This window comes from Rhineura floridana, chromosome 16, assembly GCF_030035675.1.
Source record: "Rhineura floridana isolate rRhiFlo1 chromosome 16, rRhiFlo1.hap2, whole genome shotgun sequence".
NCBI lineage: Eukaryota > Metazoa > Chordata > Lepidosauria > Squamata > Rhineuridae > Rhineura > Rhineura floridana.
The window spans coordinates 8,641,984-8,650,601 of record NC_084495.1 but is presented as its reverse complement, the minus strand read 5'-3'; positions in this window follow the sequence as shown (position 1 = coordinate 8,650,601).

The window sequence follows — 8,618 nt, the reverse complement described above, 5'->3', positions numbered from 1 at the left end:
GAATTTGTCTCCCAACAGATATCAGGATTATTGAAATCCCCATTACTACTACATTATGCCTCCTCGATACATTGGCAATTTGCTTTTCAAAAGTTACATTCTCATCTTCTCCTTGATTGGGTGGTTGGTAGTAGACTCTAAGCACCACATTCCTTTTGTTACTTGCCCCATTAATTTTAATCCAGATACTCTCGGTGGAACTACCAAGTTCATCTTCCTGTATTTCTGTGCAGGGATATATATTTTTAACATATAGCGCAACTCCACCTCCTTTTTTATTCCTTCTGTTCTTCTTGAACAAGTTGTATCCTTCAATTGCTGTATTCTAGTCATGGGAGTCATCCCACCAAGTTTTAGTTATACCTATCAAGTCATAATTGTCCTGCTGTATTAAGAGTTCAAGTTTGTCCTGCTTGTTTCCCATGCTCTGCGCATTAGTATACAGACATCGAAGACCATGTGATTTATGGCTTGGCTTCCTTACTACATTTTTCTGAGGGCTGTTACTGGTCCCTATTAGAGCCAATCTCTTTGGTCCCGCTGCTGTGCATAAGCCTTCATCAGTCGTTACCACCAAGTTTACGTCTCTCTCCCTTTGAGGGTTCAGTTTAAAGCTCTCCTGATGAACGTCTCCATGCTGTGGCCAAACACATTCTTCCCAGTCCTTGTGAGATGCAACCTATCACTTGCCAGTTGTCCATCTTCCAGGAACCATAGCCTATGGTCCCAGAATCCAAATCTCTCACATCTGCACCACCTTCGTAGCCATTCATCCACACAGAATATTTTTCTTTCCCTTTCTACTCCTCTTCTAAGTACTGGGGGGATGGATGAAAAAACTATCTGGGCCCCAAAGTCCTTGAGTTTCCTTCCCAGAGCTTCAAAGTCTGATGTGATTTCTTCATGGCTCCATTTGGCAGTATCATTTGTTCCCACATGGATGAGGAGAAAGGGATACCTGTCGGTAGGCTTGATGAGTGATGGCAACCTTTCCATCACATCTCTAATCCGTCCTCCTGGTAGACAGCATACCTGGCGAGTCCACGGATCTTCTCGGCATACTTGGGTTTCGATCTCACGCAGTAGGGAGTTTCCCACTGCTAGTACTCTTCTCTTCTTGTTGTGGGGCATGGTTTCATTGTCTCTGCTTGATTGAGCTTCAGCCTCACAGTCACAGCCTCACCTCCTCCCATCCTTTCTTCACCCCATTTTTTGCTGCTGGGTTGAGGAGGAGATCTCCCACAACAAGAAATGCCCCAGGAGCCGATGAGCATGAAAGAGGAGAGTGTTAAGAACATAAGAACATAAGAAGAGCCTGCTGGATCAGGCCAGTGGCCCATCTAGTCCAGCATCCTGTTCTTACAGTGGCCAACCAGGTGCCTGGGGGAAGCCCGCAAGCAGGACCCGAGTGCAAGAACACTCTCCCCTCCTGAGGCTTCCGGCAACTGGTTTTCAGAAGCATGCTGCCTCTGACTAGGGTGGCAGAGCACAGCCATCATGGCTAGTAGCCATTGATAGCCCTGTCCTCCATGAATTTGTCTAATCTTCTTTTAAAGCCGTCCAAGCTGGTGGCCATTACTGCATCTTGTGGGAGCAAATTCCATAGTTTAACTATGCGCTGAGTAAAGAAGTACTTCCTTTTGTCTGTCCTGAATCTTCCAACATTCAGCTTCTTTGAATGTCCACGAGTTCTAGTATTATGAGAGAGAGAGAAGAACTTTTCTCTATCCACTTTCTCAATGCCATGCATAATTTTATACACTTCTATCATGTCTCCGCTGACCCACCTTTTCTCTAAACTAAAAAGCCCCAAATGCTGCAACCTTTCCTCGTAAGGGAGTCGCTCCATCCCCTTGATCATTCTGGTTGCCCTCTTCTGAACCTTTTCCAACTCTAGAATATCCTTTTTGAGATGAGGCGACCAGAACTGTACACAGTATTCCAAATGCGACCGCACCATAGATTTATACAACGGCATTATGATACTGAGAAGAGTCTTCTCAGTGGCTGACTCATATCCCTTCACTCTGATTGGCTCCAATCAGCAGGAAAAGACAAGGAAGCATGTTAGAAGACTCTTCTTGCTGGACAACCCACTTCCCTTTCATGCTGATTGGCTCCTAGGATACTGGAGACATTGGGACCCTGCTCCCAAAAAGGTAAGACCCCCTGAGACTCTGGACGATTACACCCCTGGATGGAATGATCAGTTAATTTTGGTTCTCTCAGTTTCTCAGTTTTCTAATCTTAAAATTCAGTTCTCCACATTTCTGCAGCAATTTGCAAACTTTTTTTTTTAAAAAAATGATCCTCATGAAAATTGTTCAGCATTTTATGCAAACGTCTCCTAAGAAATACATTTTTGTAGGCAGTTCTGACTAATGTGCACATTTTTGCAAGCACTTTTTCCTAATATAATGCATTTTTGTATGTTACTTTCACCCATCCCTACTGCCTGACAAGCTCACTGTCTTTTCTTAGGCAAACACATGCTGTTGCAACCTACATGTCTTTTACTACTGTGATCCAATAGCATAGCTAGTCATGATTTCAACATGCAGGGCAGGTTCCCAGTTCAATGTTTTTGTCCCAAGAATCTCTTTCAAAGTTCAGCTAAGAATGGTTGTGGGCCTTTGGGGGCTTTGCTGCTGAAGTTCCAAGGTCTCACTTAGACTGTCCCTGCGGTGATGAGCCAAAGTAGCATTCAAATACTACTGGCTGCAGTTCTGGATTTACTCTTTGCTTACCCGCTGTACCGACTTGCCAGCCGCATTTTACTGTAAAAGTAAATTGAAGGAGAATCTGCTAATAATGTGCCATTCAGCTTGGCCCGCTGCCCACACTAAGCCTCCGGACAACCCTTTTCATCCATCGTGTTTGGAACATGTTTAATAATTGCATACCACAAACATGTTATTCAAACAAATGTTCAGAATTTATGAAAGCTAAATAGCTAGCAGGTCACAAAAGAGGCAGATTCTCTAGCAGATACAGAAGGCTTGCCCAGCCCATCACACAAGTCTCACTTGGGAATTGTACTGCAGATCCTGGTGGGAACTGCAGCAAAGTGTTGCAGGGTGCAGGGCTCCTGTCCAGTGCTTCAGGCAGCCAGCCATGCTCTCCTCCACAACACTCCATTCTGTTCCCCTTGTTTATTGTTCCCACCCAAATAGTCAGAATTCCAGGGACCACCAAGCATGGTTATTGAGCTGTTTGGGGTTCCCTTCCTCCTTTTACATTTATTTTTGTACTTCCGCAAACCTTGGAGCTCCCCCAAGTCTGCCAATACCTTCATGATGTGTGTGGCGGCAGGCAGCTGTTTTGGCTGTATAAGGAAAGGCACTCAGAGAATTGAATTGGGATTAGGATATAAGATATCATTATGATCCTGATGGATTTTTATGTCCCATTTGCTCCTCTGTTCAGCTTGCACCCAGGGCAACTCCCTCAAAGCTGCTTGCTGTGAGCCAAATAAAAACAGTAGCGTAGTGGCAAATTCAGAAGTGCAGGGTCCTTTCATGATAGTCACAGCCACACTCCCTTCCCACCTTTGTTTTGCTGTGCGGTTGAGAATGAGATCCTTGTTAATGCCTTCTCCACAACAACAGATGTCTCTAGGAGCCAATAAGCAGGAAAGGGGAGAGTGTTAGCTACTGAGAAGAGTCTTCTCAGTGGCTGACTCACCTCCTTTCACTCTGATTGGCTCCAATCAGCAGGAAATGTCAAGGAAGCATGTTAGAAGACTTTTCTGAGTGGCTAACATGCTTCTCTTTCATGCTGATTTGCTCATAGGATACTGGAGACATAGGGACACTCTGCCCAAAAACGTAAGGAGTCTAAGACCCTTCAGAGACCCTGAATGACTACATCCCTGGAGGTAAAGCACCTGCTTTGTGTTCACAAGGTCCCAGGTTCAATCTCCAGCATCCCCAGGTAGGGCTGGGAGAAACTCCAGCCTACAATCCTGGACAGCCACTGTCAGTCAGTGTAGACAGTCCTGACCGAGATGGGCTAAGGATCTAACTGTTAGAATAAGCAAACTTGCATGTTCCCTTTAAGGGATATTTTGGAAATATCTCATGTACCTGTTTACCATGATGTAACTTCCTAATGGGTGGGATTAGTTACCTGGCTTCCTCCTCCTTTGTCCTGGATATTAGCAGATTTCTGCATATCCACCATTGCTACTACCTTTTTGCCTCTGGGAGAGGCAGCATGGAAGATGCTCTCCTGAGAGCATCATTACCAAAGACTAATGGACTCCTTTTCTTTCACCTAAGCTAGAGCCTATGTTTCCTGAACATATGAAAGGTCGTGAGTAAACATTCTTTATCTTTTACTTAAGAAGATTGTGTCTGTAATTATTTGTGTCTAAGGGAAAGTGTGGACTGGTTGATTCTCATCCCGCTGCTTGTTTTTATATATCTGCTAAGAAATAGGACCACGAAACTATTCCTATTTCACATATATTTTTAAAATACCAAACACTGACATGGTATAAGACAGCTCCCTCGATTCCTTTGCCTTGCATGATTGGCTAAATTCAAAACTACGTTTCACATCCTCCCACTCCTTGGCACGAACCTTTCCAAGCCCAAATGGATCTAACTTTGCTCTAGCAGGTATGCTACAAATCCCACAGCTGGCTTCAGATATCTTCCACAGTTTGGATGAGGGCAATAAAGACTAGGCTGATGTGCTACCAACCAACAACCTACCGGGGGGGGGGGGAGAGGAAAGGACTATCTTTTTTAACTTGACCCACCAGAATAACAAGGCTGTGAAAAGTTTACTATGAGCCATAAACCACACTTCTTATCAGTTTCTGTATGCAGATATTCCTGAAAGAACACAGTCAATGTGTTATCACTTTCAAAAGAAAATTGGCCAAAGAAACTCCCCATTCAGGAGAAAAGAGGTGACTATTGCTGCCCTCTTATTATGTTGTCATATTCAAAGCACATTAGCCCTGATTGTGATTGTGGGGGAGGGATGGGATGAAATACTGATTTTATCAGCACTAGTGTGGCTACTTATGCACCACCAGAAAAAAAGGTGAAAAAGGGCACATATTTGCATAAAAGCTGCATAAAAAACATTTCATATATGTTTTTATTGGTGATCACTTTGGAAAATTTCATGGAAAGTGATTTATAAATGAAATGAAATAGAATCATAGAATAGTAGAGTTGGAAGGGGCCTAGAAGGCCATCAAGTCCAATCCCCTGCTCAGTGCAGGAATCCAAATTAAAGCATACCTGACAGATGGCTGTCCAGCTGCCTCTTGAATGGCTCCAGTGTTGAAATTTGCCTTCCTGTAGCTTGAGCCCATTATTCCATGTCCATCAGAGCTTGGAAAAGTTACTTTTTTTGAACTACAACTCCCATCAGCCCCAGCCAGCATGGCCACTGGATTGGACTGATGGGAGTTGTAGTTCAAAAAAGTAACTTTTCCAAGCTCTGCATGTCCTGCACTCTGGAATGATCAAGAAGAGATCATGGCACTCTGTTGTGTGGCAGCCTTTCAAGCACTTGAAGAATGCTATCATATTTCCCCTCAGTCTTCTCTTCTCAAGGTCAAACATGCCCAGTTCTTTCAGTCTGTCCTCATAGGGCTTTGTTTCCAGTCTCCTGAGCATCCCTGCTGCCCTCCTATGAACCTATGAATAAAAATAACATTTGCATATGTCAATTTATATGTAATTTATGCAGTTTTTTTTACAGCTTGTAAGGCACCACACCTCACACTAGTGGGGAAGACTTGTGGCCAGGTAATCTGTCTGCTATCCAGGTGCTAGCAGTTGATGGGCAACCTCAAGGCACCTTCTACGCTCCTTTCTTAATCTTTAAATGGGACTTGGATGGGATAACTCCTCAAATAGAGGGCTCGTTACAACAGATGAAGGCCCTCTGATAATCCATCAAATATCCAAGGCCCTCTGTAAAGTAGGAGACATGGTCACCATAATCAGAATCGTGGGAGGCTTGACCCTTCGGCTGTTGGCCTCAATGTCAGTGGGACAGTGAATCTGCTCCGGGTTTTAGTCTGAACTTTTAACGTTTTCTGGCTTTCAAATGTTTTTATGTGCATGTATTTTATCTTGTTAAGTCACATTAAGACTTTCTTTTAATAAAGGGACTAACAAATGTAATTAATAACAATATGATCATTATCAGCAACCATCATCATGGACCCGGAATGACCATTGACTCTGTCTGACCAGGATGAACTATAATGGCTTCTGGTCAGGTGAGGCTGAACTCACCTGCTGCCAGAACACAGGAAGACAAGAAGCTGCCTTATATAGAGTCAGACCGTTGGTCCATCTAGCTCAGTGTTGTAAACACTGACTGGCAGCCTCTCTCCAGGGTTGCAGACGGAGTGTCTCCTAGCCCTACCTGGAGATGCCGGGGATTGAACTTAGGACCTTCTGCATGCCAGGCAGATGCTTTTCCACTGAGCAATGGCCCTTCCTGTGCTGTAGGCAGCTGTCAGAGTGGAGCCAGCAGCTGAGGAATACAGGCAGAGATCAAGTAAAACATCAGAGCCAGGAAGCCCTTTGTTGACCAAGCAAACTTCCTGGCCCAAACAGGAAGCCTTCTGTTGCTCTTCTTCCTGCCTGGATGGCTGGGGACAGCCCAAAGCCTAAGATCACTGAATTGCCCAGGAAGAGGCTCCTAGCTGCTGTCCTGGGAGCACATGGCATGGGTCAGCTATGCACAGAGCTAAGGATCCCCAATACTAATCCAAGTGACTCCTGACAGTCTCTGTGGTGCGTAGCACTATGGTGGGTCATCCACCTATTTTTATGGCTTGCTTTACACCTTTGTTGCAGACATAAGACTATGCAGACCTCCTATGGGGCAGTCTAATTAGCAGCAATACTAAGCATTTATATAACACTTCCAAACATTCAGAATATCCGCCTGACCTGACCGGTAGTGTAATGACAAATTCAGAAGTGCACGGTCCCTTCGTGTTGGTCATAGCCACGCTCCTCCCCCTTTTACTTGCGGGGTTGAGAATGAGACCCTTGTTAATGCCTTCTCCCACAATAGACATCCCTAGGAGCCAAAAAGCATGAAAGAGGAGAGTGTTAGCTACTGAGAAGACTCTTCTCAGTGGCTGATTCACGTCCTTTCACTCTCATTAGCTTCAATGAGCAGGAAAGATCAAGGAAGCAGTGGCTAAAACACTCCCCTATCATGCCGAATGGCTCACGGGATGCTGGAGACACAGGGACCCTGCTGGGACCCTGCTTCCAAAAGATTAAAGGGTCTAAGACCCCCCTGGAAGACTACATCCCTGGGCCTGACTGTTGTCACCAGTTCTGCTCCTGGATCTGATCTGGGGGAAAGAGTGTCTCAGGGGAGACACTGCTCACCGTTGAGGGCAAGACAGCTGGAACTTCCACTGACATTGGTTGCAACTTGAAGAACTTGTACTTGAGCTTGCTTTCCCCTCCTCCCTCCCCGTTCTTTTTTCCTTGTGTGTCATGTCTTTTTAGAGTGTGAACCTGAGAGCAGACAGTGTCTTAGAGCTCCTTTTTGTAAGCTGCTGTGAGAGCCTTTTTGGCAAAAGGGCAGAGGATAAATGCTGTAAATAGGGTTGCTAGGTACAGGGCCTCAGACTGACCCTATATATTTAGGAGAAGAGAAAGTCAGCCAAGTGCAGGTGTTCTTGCAACACTGTAATGGGAAAAGCCACAAGGTGGAATTCTCCCTTCCCCCTGCAAAACTTTTAAAGATACAGAAGACCTCTTGGGGGCAGAGATCTTTATGAGAGTAATACTGGCCTCAATGCAGCTCTCATTATGCTCAACTAGTGTTGCACAGCAAGTAGTGATGCTGGGTAGGGTTGCTACATCTCCATTTTTTGCCCATTTTGGGTTGACTGTTGAAGTGAGTTTATAGCAGCCCACAGAGTAAGGAAGAGTAGAGAATCTTCTTTACTCTTACTCATTTCTCAAACCTCTCTCTGCAGTGTGAAGTCAAGTCTGTAAAGAAATTTGGAGCAGCCACATTAAAAGGCAGGCAGGGCATTCCAGGAAGGGGGTTGCCAACCTTGCTTTGCTTTGGATATTGTTGCAGAGGATTCCTAGTCAAGTCTTACCAACAATACAATCCTAACAATATCTACTCAGAAGTAAGTCCTGTTGAGTTCTACAGGGCTTAGTCCCTTAGTATGTGTGTTTAGAATTGCAGCCTTCAGGGACATCCATCTTTACTCTTGAGTGCTCCCATCAAAATCTCTATAACACTAGGCTTTCTTCCTACAATGGCCTTCTGGTGACTGGCCTAGCCTCCGGACACTTAAACCCTTCTTGTCAGAAGCAAGTAGACTAGATTAAATATTCTTTACCCAGGCTCTCTAAACAGGTGAAAAGGAATGATCACATCACTTCAGCTGGACCTGGAAACACCCTCCTTTAGCTATGATTTCTATCTTAATTTCCAATCAGATAATTTTTTTTATTTGAGTAAGTGGTATGCTCCAAGCAACTGTGGTTGATGCTTAAAGTATCATGTTTAATGACATCACTAGGGGCTGTCCCTGAAATCTCAGGGTTTGGGATGCTTCTAACCTGACAACCATAATGCTGGGTGAAGAATGTACT